Source organism: Rhipicephalus microplus, chromosome 3, assembly GCF_043290135.1.
Source record: "Rhipicephalus microplus isolate Deutch F79 chromosome 3, USDA_Rmic, whole genome shotgun sequence".
In the NCBI taxonomy this organism is placed as follows: Eukaryota; Metazoa; Arthropoda; class Arachnida; order Ixodida; family Ixodidae; genus Rhipicephalus; species Rhipicephalus microplus.
In genome coordinates, this window is record NC_134702.1 from 222,070,760 (window position 1) to 222,083,183 (window position 12,424).

Consider the following 12,424-nt stretch of genomic DNA (forward strand, 5'->3'; position numbering starts at 1 on the left):
ACACGCTTAACACATGGCGAGAGCTCCTTGGAAGAGCACTGCTTGGGTGCTTCTAACACAAAAAGTGGACAATATTGAAAGGAAAATAAATGCTTTATTGTTCTTTTTATGAGGCGACGTGTGACCACACGTAAAAGTATACTTCGCCACACCACAGCCAGCACTAAACAAACACCATAATACATCAAAGGTTTTCTGCGTCATCCGTGGAAAAACAATCTTGAATTTCTAGCATAGGGCAGTCTGTGTCATCATTGGTGAGAGAAGGGCAACTTCTCCAATTCTGAAGAACTCAAGTTTCGCAGCTGGTGTTTCCATCAGGCTAGCGCAGCAGAACGTCACCGCAGGCATATGTGAAGCATCTCATTGCTGCAAGAAAAAAAATTGAAGTGTGAGGTTAAACATGCCAGAATCAATTCATAACAATGAGTCACACACACTGAAGCAGCGCTTACATTCTAGGATGTCTACTGCAAAACGAAATGTGAAAAAAAGGAAGGTTCGGCCAAACGTTACTTGGCAAGCCATATAAATGCTGATGTGGTAGACGCTCTTCACATGATGTCTCGGACAGCAATATTCTGGAAGAAAATGTGCAGCACCTCAACAAGGCATATTTGTAGCAGTTAAAGATACCCTTAGGTTAAGTTAACTTGTTTCCTATACATAGCTGAGTTACATTTCTATGAGCCCAGTCACCAATGGGCATTCTAAATGAGGTCATGTGTGTGGCAAATAACCCGTACTGTCCGCTCATGTTAAAATACTTATTTAGCTCGTGCACATAGTTGCTCTCGATTCTACTTTTCTATCATACGCTGCTGCGTCTTGAATTGTGCAATACCTGTAGGCACAAGCCAAGCATGCAAAGCCTGCTTGAAAGCAACCATTTGCAGAGGCTACATGATAATCTTCAGTATATTTCTTTGTACCTGACGCAAACGGCTGGACAAAACTATAGACAAATAAATGTAGACCGTGCTACCTTCAAAAAATGCTTTATATTTAGAAAACTAGGGTGCATTTGTTCACTCGGTTGACGAGTCACAGCCACGAGATATGTAAACGAAGCAATATATCTTAAGGCATGCACAGATATTCTGATTCTTTGTTTGACAGTGTCACAGATAGCTTGCCAATACATATATATTTGAGAGCAACAAGATGTGAAGCTTTTATTAGTTCAACGTCTTGTTGGTTCACAGCCAAACAGGTTACTGCTTGTTAGACAAATTGGAATAAGCACACCATGGTTTCCAAAAAAAAAGCATTATTAGAAGTTAGCTCCCGGTGTGAATGTCTGTCTATTTATTTTGTACTGCCTTCTACATGTGCCACAAAGACATTTGTTGAGGATGTGCTACCAGTCAAGCCAAGATCGCATACTTGGTCAATGTGATGGAAATACAAACATTAGAAACACTGCCACCTCTAGTAAGAGCATAACACTTCAGTATCTTGGACTAGCAAAGAGGTGCACAAGAAAGTTAAGCCCACTCTTGCGGAACTTTGAACGCGAATATTTCAGAGTGGGGGAGGTCAACATGCTGTGGCACTTTTAAACCCACGAAACATCTGCAGAAAACAGGGTAAAGGCAAGTCAAGAAACGCTGTTATGAAGGCCTGCGCATGGACAGCTTTGAGAATCTAGGCCCAAGTGTTATGCTTTGTGCAAGCCAAAATCCATGTAAATAGGGAAAGCATACTTTTAGGAGTACCAGCGTAAACAAATCTTGGCAGTTGGCTTTTTAGTACAAACAGCAATCCCTGCAATGAAAACATAAACATTTTATCTTAACGGTAACAGTGTGAGCACACACACGGGCCAGCGGAGCCATGTCGAATTGTCAGTGCCAGTGTAACCATGTGGCATAATGAACTATTATCTGGCCAACACATGCACAGTTTGCCCCTAAAAGGCGATGCTTTCATATACGTAGTACAAAAAGTCTGCACTTACCAAAATTCACTTGCTTTCTGTACTTTAGCATCGTTGGGAGCAACTTTATCTGCAGTATAACCAAATTTGTGTCATATCCCTGAAAAAAAAAGTAAAAGACATGCATCAAATATTGTTTCATTTGGTAGCAGTGAAGTCAGGTTAAGAACAGCCAAGTGGGAATCAGCCGAATTATGTGCATGCGGCAAATCCCAAACGGCGTTATTGAGGTTGTCGAAATTTTCGTCGATTGGTATTAACGTCGATATGTGACTTCAACGGCATGCCAAGTTTTCACAGCGCATAAAGATTTCATGATGCAGAATAATGACAGCGCTAACGAGAACATACAGCATTTATGATTGTCTTTTACAATATTCAGTTTTGCTAAGGTTTTACATCACTAAAGAAATCTGAAAGATTTGGGTCATTCCTCCTCCAATTGTTCTGTCAATATGTAAACTGCTCGCTTGATGGTGCGCTTATAAAATAGTACGTTCAGCGCAGAGGTGAAGCAAGTGACGCAGTAATGTGGGCAGATTTTTTTTTTTTTAGGCGTGCGGGGAGGGGCGGGGGGTCCGCTTATCTGAATAGGCCGGGCAAGCGAATATGGTCGTCAATTTGGACTCCCTACGCCCGGCCTAAAAAAATTCTGTGCGCAACCGCCTGGCTATGCCAGTGAAGTGATGCGACAATGATTTGTTCACTTACTGATTTACATACACTTTACATCTCTAAAAAATGCGGCTAAAGGCCCCAACACTCAGCCGTTAACATTACATAAAGCCAATGGTAGAAAAGTGCCAGTATGAATGCAGCTACAACCCCGCCCCAATGTTTTTTCAAGCGAGGTAGTGTTGCGGAAATGAACTTTTAACTGCAAAAGTACACTGGCACTGCAGTGGTGACAGGGGAAGCAAGAGGGTATGCAGGCGGTAATAGAGGTAATTTAGTCCGATACGGCTAGCAATGGATACGGTGAATAAGAGCAAATCATTTCTCTTTCAATAGCGCAACCACTCAACAATGTATTGTAAGAGCATTAAATGTTGCTGGAAATGCCACTCACCTGCACGCTGTTGCATGCTCGGTCCTTTGTCCGACGAGCGAACAGGCTTGCAGATAGCTGAAGACGTGTTTACGATGTGTTTGTTCCACCCAGCAGCAAAATCCACAACTACTTCGCGCTCCATAAAGATAAATATACACTAACCTTCATCACGAATAAGCAGAAACGCAAATCTGCGGCACACACACACGATCAAAACATAGCTCACAAGCTCGCCCGTCCATGTGCTCGCCAACCACAGACCATATGAAAATGAGTAAGTAGTGCGAACGGGAACCTAGTTGCGCCCAAAAAAAAAAAAACGTCCAGCAGTGGTAGCACAGGCGTCAGCGCAATAATTTCAGTGTGTTCTCCTAATACAATTATAAAAAAAACTGAGGTACACTAAAACTCATAAATAAATATAAAAAGTTGAGTGTAATTTTTATTTAGTGCTAGTCAACATAAACACTGAATAAAAATTACTTTGTAACTTAAATCGTTTGCTACACCAGCGCCACTTTTGTCGTGCGGGCGCAGATTTGTCATTCTGTCCTCAAACTACACGGTGAAGCGTGCTACTAAGTGTATGGCTGATGAGAAGCGCGTCTGGGTCCGCTTTTTTTTTTTTCTTCTCCGATATATCTGGGCGGTGGGGGGGGGGGGGGGGGGGCTCCTTATGCACGTGTTTCGGTGCTTGATCGACTTTGACGCCCTTACTTCGCGGACGAACGGCGTGTCTAGGCTTTTTTTATCGTTGTTTTGCACGTGTTTCGGCATTCGGTCCGCTTTGACGTGCCAACTCTCCATTCTGCTGCTGCGTGTGTTAGGTATTTGCCGTACTGTATTCTCAGGCCTTCTGTGTTCAGCCAGCGCTGCTATCTTATTATCTACGGATGCTAAAATAAATCACTGTTTTGGCTTGGTGAAGTTTGGCACACAGAACAAACAATAATCGGGCCCATAAATATCAATGTGGGCGGCACGCATATTTGTGTGCGGTGTCCTGCCGGGGAGTAACCGTTGCGTGACGAGAGCATTTACAGCGGTTCCTCCTTCCGTTGCTCCCTTGCAAACTTAGGATGAATACAGTTGCTCCCCTATTCTCGAACAAGTCGGCCATCTTGTTCCGCTTGGTCTTTTCGGAGAGTAACAGTCGGTCTGAAGGAGTAAAAACAGCCGTTGCTCCCATTTTGGCCATTTTTGGCTTAGAGTGTAGCTATGTGGTAGCATACTTGACTACCACGGCTTGGGTTCGATTCCTGCACTCCCCGCGATTTTTTATCTTTCCGTTTCTCCGATTTGTACTTTTTCAACAACACTGCTGACGCATGCCTGCCTGCAATTCTAGCTCCAGCACCTGATTACGTAAAGCTCTTCATAAGTGGGTTATCGGTGTTGGTGGTTTGGTATAAACATTCATCACCTGTGGCTGACACCCACATTTCATCAACGTGCTTTGAGGGTACGGGTCACACGCGGCGGAAAGAAATGGCTTATTCATGTGGATAATTATATGACGCTATTTATGGAATGAACCATGTGCGTCACATCCTAATAACATTCCGTGAAATCTTTGGTCTGTGTTAAGAAAAGTAGATGACTACAAGAGCGCGCAGACGTAGGGGGCTGTAGACAGATGTGTTGGTAGGCACTGTCAAAGTGTCAGCAGTTTGCTAAGAAATGACTCGCATATATTATCATTTTTATTTGTGCTTCTAGAAGGAAGGTAAGAAAGGAGCTACAGAGAATGCTGTCATGGCCATAAAGCTTGACTGAACATCAGTCCCTATATACTGGGCGACAGCAAAAGGTAGTTCAAGGGAAATCATCCCACTGATACGTCATCATGTAATAGCTCGCTACCTAGCACAACTTGGAAGGAATGAGCGAACAAGCTGTTTTGTGCACTTCTTTTATGAACAGTGAAATTTACTTTCTCAACATCAGAACATCACAACTTCCTAGGGTCATTCCACTAAAAAAAGCACAACTTAACATATAATAACTACATAAAAATACATAATCACAGCAGAGAGAAACAGCCTACTTCAGCTTCCCCAAACGTAAAATATCACCGGGCATACATCTTTACTGATGAAATGGAGGTCTTTATGGTTACTGGTTGGAAGGCTAAAGTTTAGATATTTTCAGACGTTTAGAAGATAAGGAAGAGTGTGTTGTAGGCGCTCTTTGGGTGTATTAATGTCCACTGTTAGCCCCGGCGACTGTACAGGTTGTCTGAAAGAGTGACGTGCTTTCTTCTTTACAAGTAGTTGAGATGTGTGATGTGATTTTTGTTGTGGATTGTTTCCGATTTCAAATGAAAGCTTAGCCTGTACAAATTAAATTCAAATATTTTAGTAGATGAGTTTTAAGAAGTAACTCTTAGCTGGGTGTTCTTATAGTTCGTATCAAACATATGACGAAAGAACTTGTTTTGATAAGTACACAATTTTGGTCGACAGGACCCTGTTGCAGTATTTCTCGTAATCAGGCAGTGGTTGATTTGTGAGTAAAAGCTTGAATCACACTTCAGCTTCCCCATCGAGAGCGGTACGTGACTGCGTGATCGAACGCAGTTTGCCTTGCCTTCTCAATCACTAGCCTCACTTCGGTTCTTGTAGGGATGTGTCATCATGACTCAAGGAAATGAATGTATGTGTTCGTCTAAGTGACTCTTTTTAATGATACCTGATTGCCTACTGCAAGAAAAGTTTGATGTGGGTGCTAGGGCATAAGTCTAACTGCGAAGCATTTCTTAGCGAACTTTGCGGACTTTCAGCGTATCTATTGGTTCACCTACGACTTTTCAACCTCTTGATATTACAGTTAGTGGTATGTATACTAAAACTGCTGTGAAATAGCATGACCCCCTGAAGAACAAAAATTACTAGTTATATAAAAAAACTTGACTTCTTAGTCATGAACAGCGGGATTTAGATGTCATGTAATCGGTGCTCTTGCGGCCTTTCGTCAATTTGATACATAGGAAAATTGCTATGCCGACACATTTCTGTACGACTAATATAAATTATTGGCGGTAAAATGAAAATGGAGGGATTCATGTGATGTACCGCATGACTTGCACGCCACGCACATACCATGCTCCCGCTTGTTTCACTTCATATACACCAAGTTTTGTATTTTGTGACATGACTGCGGGAAGAACTTGCACGACAAGTGGCAATATGAATTCGAGACAGTCATGTGCAACATGGCTAGCATTCCACGTTCACGGAGTGCTCGCGGCCATTTCTTTTGCTTGATATACAGCAATCTTGCCATTGTGTGAGTGAATTAAACATAAATGACAGTTGGTAATACGGAAGTCATTACATGTCTTGTGCAACATGGCACATTCCACGCTTATGGCGCACTCGCGGCCGTTCTGCTAGTTTGATATATACCAAATTTGACATTGCATTACGTGACTGTATGACGATCATAATTGACAAGTGTTACTACGGAAATCACGACATGTCATGTGCACACTGACTTAACTACCACGCACATAGCACGCGCGCGGTCGTTTCTCTAGCTTGATATTGTTATGGACCGATTCACGGAAAAACAAAAATGTTTCATTCATGTGAAGTAACTGTAAAATGAACGTAAATGACAAATGTTATATGAAAACAACGACATTTTTCTAACGTGGAGCATGGTGTTCATGCCCAGCTCATGGTGTACTCGTAGTGAGCTCACTATTTCGTTATGCACCAAGTTTGGTATTGCGTGACCTCACTATATGAGGACCACAATTCAGGTCGTTGAGTGAACATCATCTCAAAATATGTCATCTACAGTAATCCTTGCATGATAGCTCATGTCGTGTTCGCAGCCGTTTCGCTATCCTGATACACACCGAAATACGGTTTGCGTGACGTGACTGTATGATCAACATAAATGAGAAGTCGTAATGTGAGCATTTAACATTCAAGTGACGCAAAGCCTAAATTTCGTACCATAATGAGGGTGCACTCGCCGCCAGCTAGCTGGATTGATATACGCCAAAACAGATATAGAGCAACTTGACTGCATGACCAACATAAATGACAGGTTCTAGCAGCCAAATGATGCGATGCGTCTCAAGTATATATCGTTATCACCTCCTTGCTTGCAGCTTCGTATTACACCATCGGCCATAATGTGCAGAATACAACATTTTTTTTCTATTAGAGAATTGGCAAGGTACCTACTACATGTACGTAAAGTAGCACGTATAACAGCGGCGCTGCAATCGTTATCCTGGTGCTGTGGATGATGGCTAGTTTATATGCCTATGTGCTTTGTTATTGGTGGTCTTTGAAACAATTACTCATTGCGAAAGTCAGGTTTAATCACGCCTGGTGTGATTATTTGATTTCACCACGCAACATCACACGTGACGAAGACAATGTTCGCATTCACATTTGGTTGAATCTGAAGCAGTTTTGAGCACAGGTGGGGAGCTTCGTTAGAATGTCTGCTCGCGACCCAAAATTGCGTAATTTTATTTTCTCTGTATTCTAAAATTTCTATTTGTTAATTTTCATCAATTTTTATGATTCAGTCACGGATAATACTCATTTTTTACCGACAGCCAACAACACTGTCACCGACGGCGACACTTACGCATACATCAGAGTTTCAGTGGAACGACATTTTTGACGCTACGTTGTCAAAATTAGCAACCTGACCAACCAGGGGAATTGTAACGAAACCAATTGCGGCGTTTTCGGCTAATTTTTGAATGACATGGCTCTTATGAAATATTCATAACATATGTGGAAAAACTTTAACTCGAGAACAGTTGGAATGATAAATTATATGTCTTTCTTTGGCATTGAATATAGTAAGACCAAATAAATGAATTCGGTTCAGTTTTCAACTTTAAAATTACTGCTTTTGTGTTTTACATATTTGGAACTCATTCGGACCATTTTTATTTTGTTGATTGTTTAATGCATTGTTGCATCATATCGTGAATGTAACTTCTAAGAAAAAAATGCTCGTACCATCTGCACACAGTAGGCAAGTAAAATACTAACTACACTTTCCAATGTACAAAATATTACCTCAGGCTAAGGTAATACTGTGTACAAAATTTGATATCTAATCTCCCTTCTTATCAATGCACTTGGCACGACGGTGAACAAGCTAACGTATTTTTTACAGATAAAACGTTTTAGTTGGCAGTAAAGCCAAGTTTGCACCGCATTCTGTACGTCTAAATTGACAACGCAAAACATCCTTAGGACACATGAAGGAAGGTCTGGGCTCGAGAGGGTGTACCAATAACATAAATTTTATCTTTTTGATGCTTGCAACAGCGTGATCGGCCGTACGTGTACGGCCTTCCACTGTCATGCAACCCAGCATCCTTCCCCAAGAAACCTTCGCGTTTGTGGTGAACTAATAGTTGCCTATGTTTCGAATTGGGAATTTTCAATCCCCGCAAAAAAGGCAGTTTCACGTGATTCTTAATTTCACTCATATTTTATGAATATAGCCAGCGATGAATGTCTGAGCCATAGACCCTACGACCACATGAAACAGATCACTACTTGTTGTTTCTCTTTAACGCGAGCTCCTAATGAAGCAGTCAGAATATATCTGTATAATCTTGTACATGAATCCAAACATGCTGCGCCGGGAACTGGCGGAGAATAGAACACGGTATATTGTACATGTGTACATATATAGGATTCAGAAGGAATGTGTTGTCGTGCAATTAACATATGTTCTTTGGGTAAAGCGTTAAACTGATAGGAAGCGCTTTCGTGGCATACGTGTATATGCGATACGTCTTTCTTTGTTTGAAAACAAAACAAGGACAGAGAAAAAGACATATATGAAAGTTGCGAGACACACTATATAAGAAAAGGGACATGCACGAACTACTGGTTGTAGGCCAGACGTGGAGGCGCTTGGCGTTGTCTGAGCGTCTATCTTGGGGCTGCTGTGGACGAGACAGTTGTTGGGGCAATAGGCTGTGTGGTTGTAGACGGAGCTGTGCATTCTGCTTGTTCATGTGCTGTTGCGTTGCTTTGACTAGACTTCACCTTAAAGTCGTCGTCGTCGTATTCCTGGTCGTTGCGTTCGAAGGGCTCCAACGTGAGTAGCAGGGGCTGCTGGTTACGCCTGAGTGCAGGGTGTTTTCTGTGACAACTGTGCATGACTTGGCGTGACCAGCAGGTTTGAGTACTTTAGCTATCGTCGCCCATGTACCTTTCTTGACCCGGACCATGCCTCCCGGGCTCATATGCGCCATTGGTCTCTTAAGTGGTCTGTCTGAGGGTGCAGGAGCACCTCGTGCTTGGTGTTGCCTTGAAGGTCAGTAATAATTGTGTGGAGCCATTATCCCGTCAGCTGCAGCTCGGCGGGCGACGTCTCGCTCTCATGTGGGTGGTCCTAAAAGCAAGTAATCCCAACCAGATATAGTGTTTTGGTTCACTTTTTCTTTCAGGATGCGCTTGGTTTTCTGAACGCCTTTTTTCCGCTAATTCAGTAAAGCGTGGGTATCCTGGACTAGAGGTTACATGTTTGAAATCATACAGTTGTGAGAACAATGCAAACTCACGACAAGAAAATTTAGGGCCATTTTCAGAGCAAACTTTTATCGGAGTGCCTTGTCTAGCAAAAATCGCGCTCGTTACGCTAATGATTGTTTTGACAGTGACATGTGTCAGGAGGATTTTGAACAGGCTACTCAACAATCTACCACATTCATGCTATCAGTCAGGTAATAGAGAAATGCTCAGAATATAACCAACCACTATACATTGCCTTCATGGATTTTGAGAAGGCGTTTGGTTCAGTATAAATATCAGCCGTCATGCAGACACTGCGGAATCAGGGCGTCCATGAAGTATATATGAACATCCTGAAAAAAAATCTACAGGGAATCAACTGCTACCATAGTGCTTCATAAAGAAAGCAATGGAATACCAAAAAAGAAGGGTGTAAGGCAGGGGGACACAATCTCCGCAATGCTATTTACCACATGCTTACAGGAGGTTTTCAGTAGCCTAGAATGAGAACAGTTAGGGATAAGGGTTAATGGAGGGTACCTTAGTAACCTGCGCTTCACCGATGACATTGCATTGCTGAGTAACTCAGGGGACGAATCGCAACTCAGGATTACGGAGTTAGACAAGGAGAGCAGAAAGGCGGGTCTTTTAAATAATCTGCAGAAAACTAAAGTAATGTACAACAACCTCGGAAGAGAGCAGCGCTTCTAGATTGGTAGTAGTGCACTTCAAGTTGTAAAAGACTATGTCTACTTAGGGCAGGTAATAACCGCGGAGCCGAACCACGAGATAGAAGAAACTAGAACAATAAGAATGGGTTGGAGCACATTTGCAAGCACTCTCGATTTATGACAAGTAGATTGCCACTATCCCTTATGAGGAAGGTATATAACAGTTGTATCTTGCCGGTACTTAGCTACGGAGGAGAAACCTGGAGACTTACAAAGAGGCTTCAGATTAAATTGAGGACGACGCAGCGAGCAATGGAAAGAAAGTTGTAGGTGTAACCTTAAGAGACAAGAAGAGAGCGGAGTGGATTAGGGAACAAACGAGGGATAAGGATATCATAGTGGAAATCAAGAAGAGAAAATGGTCATGGGCCGGGTATGTAGCGCGTAGGCAGGATAAGCGCTGGTCATTAAGGGTAACTCACTGGATTCACAAAGAAGGCAAGCGAGTTAGGGGGAGACAGAAGGTTAGGTGGGCAGATGAGGTTAAGAAGTTTGCGGGTATAAATTGGCAGCAGCAAGCATAGGATAGTGTTAACTGGCGGAACACGGAAGAGGCCTTTGTCCTGCAGTGGACGTAGTCAGGCTGATGATGATGATGATGATGATGATGATGATGATGATGATGATGATGATGATGATGTGTGAGGAGGTCAACTCGAGGGAAGTTTGTCAGGGTGTTGAAACGCAGACATACGACCTCCCGCTGTATTAAAAAATATTAATTCCAACGCGGTACCACGGTTGGTCCGGCACGAGGCCAATTCGCAAACACTCGTCAAGCAGGCTACATGCGTATTTTTTTTAAGATAGAGCAGGCCTGCACGAACGATTGTATGTCAGAGTTCTTTCCCGGCGAAAAAACTAGTTGTCGTGTCCTGGCTTTGCTCTTGTTGATTCGCAAGTGCCCTTGGTGAACTCATTGCAGTGTTTCTTTTTTCATGCTAGCCGGAATGAGCACTTTGCCGTTGTCGAGCAGGGCTCCGTTCACGTTTGATAACTCTCCCTTGAAATGTTTCCACAAGGACTTTTCGGACTGTAGATCCCGCACCATGTTCCTTAGCTTTTCGTCTCGCGCTGTTTACGTGGCTAGCCGCCTCCATGTACCCTCTCTAACGAATGAAGAGCATTTACTCACAGCATGCATTTTTACATCGCTACTGTCGAGGTCGCAGGCCTTTCTCTTAGTTGTGGCACGTGACAACATGTCAGTCAGCAGTAGGTGCTTCCCTGGAACAAATTCTCTTAAACGTCATAACGCAGCATTCTCAGAAAGAATCTTTGCAACCTCGTAATCGTGTCACCGATCGCCTTCTTGAAGTGTGCTATCAAAGGGCGTCTGTTACAGCAATAAACTTGCGACAGTAGACAACGTAATAAAACCTTTCACAAACAAACACCACTTCCAATGCCTATTTTCAATTTAAAAATAACGCTGCTGGGTTTCGGTAAGCGCTCGTGACGCATCGACAATGCGCTTCAATGTGTCGTTGTGACACTTTAACAAAGGGGCATCTATTCCACCTCGGGATGCATCACATACATTTGTGGGCTTAGCCTGATCGAATAGCGATAACACAGGCTGTTTGTTTAGGCATCACAGAGCTCCTTCCGTTTTTGACGTGGTTATATATCCATTGGAAGGATGTATCTTGTCTGACCAAGTTTCTCAAAAGACCAGTTTTTTGAGCTAGTGAAAGAAGAAACTAGCAGAAATATTCGATGACACCTAACATTCTTTGCACCACTGCTTGTCTTCTGGGGTCTGCATGTGTAGCATACAATTATTCAGCGTCGGGCTTGGTCTGATGCCTGATTTATCAATTACGTCTCCAAGAAACTCGATTTCCTGGACACCGATACTGCACTTTTCAGGATTGAAGGCCAATCAGGCGCGTTGTGCAGCAAACAATGCAGATTTAAGACGTTCGTTTTGCACTTCTAGTGACGAACACCATACCAGAATACCGTAAACGTATATTTTGACGCCGGGAAGGCTTTCAAAAACTTCATTCCGCGTTTTTCGGAACATTTCTCTGGTTTATGATGTGCTGAAGGGTAATCGTAAAAAGTGGTAACGCCAAAATGGTATTGAGAACGTGCAAATCGGCGATGTAGAGTCGTCTAAGGAGATTTAGCGAAATCCGGAGTTAGTGTCCAAGCGAGAGATCGCAGTTTCATCAGCTAGCTCGAC

General features: G+C 42.8%; 1 protein-coding gene and 1 long non-coding RNA gene across 2 annotated transcripts in view; one reads left to right on the forward strand and one right to left on the reverse strand.

Moving 5' to 3' along the window:
• Positions 1-12,424, forward strand: part of LOC119169265 (lysosomal acid lipase/cholesteryl ester hydrolase) — a 261,381-nt gene that overhangs the window by 19,760 nt on the left and 229,197 nt on the right. The gene's annotated exons all lie outside the window — the stretch shown is intronic.
• LOC142804139 (uncharacterized) lies at positions 378-2,001 on the reverse strand. The gene is made up of 3 exons (XR_012894475.1): positions 1,961-2,001; positions 1,707-1,767; positions 378-581 (listed from the first exon to the last, which is right to left on the reverse strand). It is a non-coding gene; the product is annotated as an uncharacterized LOC142804139 (long non-coding RNA).